The sequence below is a fragment of the Adiantum capillus-veneris genome, chromosome 8 (genome assembly GCF_014529385.1).
Source record: "Adiantum capillus-veneris isolate H3 chromosome 8, ASM1452938v2, whole genome shotgun sequence".
Taxonomy (NCBI): Eukaryota; Viridiplantae; Streptophyta; class Polypodiopsida; order Polypodiales; family Pteridaceae; genus Adiantum; species Adiantum capillus-veneris.
Window position 1 is genome coordinate 63,322,604 of NC_140938.1, and position 2,430 is coordinate 63,325,033.

Below are 2,430 nucleotides of genomic sequence, written 5' to 3' on the forward strand. Positions count from 1 at the left end.
GTGAGGACTTGAAGCCATTCTTAACAAGTAAGGGTAAGTCGGTACAGTGGTAAGCATGTGATCAAAGCAAGGCGGGGACGGGGTGGTAGCTACGGTGAGCTGCAGATGCGGCATGTACAAAAAGTGGCAAATATAAAGCATATGAGCAGGTGGATGTTTTTTCAACTAGCAAAGGCTGCGGGCGCAGAGCGAAACTCACGCAAGGAGGACGTGGAGGCAATATAGGTGTGTTTGAGAGGGTGGACAAGAGATGCTATGATAGCTGGCCAACACTGGAGATGAGGGTGGGGAATGGCATCGACACACAATGTGTGTGTCGCTAGAGTGAGGTAGGGAGTTAATGGATATGTGATCAAAGCAATGCACTCACGGAGACACGGATCACTAGCAAGCTCCACTTATGAGCAAAGCCAAGATCCTCAGCCCCACGTAAGAGGGTAAGAGAGGGCATGACGTCGTCGAAGGCGACGCCGTTTTACTAATAGTACTAAGTATTGTGACTTTTTGACAAAACTGAGAAGTCAAACTAAGTCTTTTCATTTTCTACCATGAGTGTACTTGCTACTTACTCTTTACTTTTACATTTCAAACCAAATGATTTATGAATTATCCTGGGAGCTTCAGTTTAACATTTCAAACCAAATGTTTCTTAAGTTCTTGAAATGAAAGAAAGAGTGACACATGGATACCCTCTCCTTCTTTGAAAATTTTAAGCTCAATTATATATAGTATAGATGTCAATTTCCATATGTGCTACTGTACTATATAGATGTTACATAGCAAAGGCCCACCAAGCAAGACTAGTTGTATTATGAGAAGAAGTTAAGATAGAGTTCTCTGTACCTCACTTCTCACAAAACAATACAAGATTACAAAATGCCCTCCACATGTTTATATAGTGCCTGCTTTTTGCAAAAAGTCAAAGCTAGTTGCTTTAGTTAGAAACTCGAATTGCGAATTTGCAATTTGCTTTAGAGTTTTTTTCGAAAATCGCTTTTTCAGAAACGCCCCCCCTTTCTTTTCTTTTCTCTTCCTTTCTTTCTTTTACCAAAACCTTCACCTTTGATCTTTTAACCTTAATCTTCAACCTTTCTTTTAAAGTCTTTTCTCTTTATTTCTCTTCATGTACGCAATGCATCACGACACCTACATGTGTTGCACTTTGATCAATGTGCTTCTATTGCTCAATGCTATAAAGTTCATTTTTTTTTTAGGGTGGCACATTAAAGTCTGCATTATCTTTATTTAATAAAATATGGATGAAAAATAAAATATATTTTAAATTTATGACCCATTTTAAACCATTTTTAGTTTAAAGTTACAAGTTTGACAACTACTTTTTAGGCTCTTATGAAACCAATATTTTATACACATGACACTTTCCTACGTGCCTATTTTTTAATCATCCTAATTCGAATTACATAAATTAAAAGACCCAAAAATCCCCCATTGAGAACCTATTATTCAACAAGATTACCCCTTGGCTCCCCTAAGGACTAAAGGACACAAGGTCGGGGTCTTGAATGAAGACCCCGCCATGGGATCCACAGACAAGAACTGTATCCACAAAAGCAGAGGTATGTTCGGTCGTCGGATGTTTAAAAAGTAAACTCGGTTATATTTTGTAAACTCGAACATTCGAGGTGTAAGTTCAAACAAGCATAAGTACACGTGAACACACATCCATTTGATCGAAATGAACACGTGCGCACGGTTAACTCACTAGCCTGTCATAACACTCGTCTGAGTTCAAATCCATTGGGGTGACCCATCATCATTATTTTTTGCTGTCCGATCACCTCAAGATCTCCCTTGTTGCCGTCCGCCATTGATTCCATGGCGGGGTCTTCATTCAAGGCCTCGTGCCATTAAGTCACGAGGTTTGGTCCCCCTTCTACTCGCTATCGCCTTAGACTCTCTAAGGTAACTAGTAAAATCTACCATGAATCAATTGATCTCTACCTCCAATAGTTTGCTAATGATACTTTTTTTTTTTTTTTTTTTTTGGGGATTGGAGTTCTTAGCCAAAGCTTTTAGATGGGACTCCCAGAGATCACGTGCCTAACTTGAATAGCGACAATGCTATTCAAACCATCTATCTATACTATAAATAATCTATACTAATAGATAAAGGGGGAGAGGATTCCGGCCCCCCTCCCCTGCCATGTGGCAAGATTTCCTATGTCCGGTCGACTACATATAGTGTTGAACGAGTGTGCTTGGCATCCCAGCCACACAGTAAACGATTGCGACGTCGCCCGTGCGCACGCTTGCACGTGTTGTGTGTGTGTGTGTGTGTGTGTGTGTGTGTGTGTGTGTGAGAGAGAGAGAGAGAGAGAGAGAGAGCGTTCATTAGCCTGGTCTCGGGAGTCGAAGCTGTGCGTCCAACGCAACAATTGAGGGGGGGAGAGCGTGGAACAGGGCCGGCGG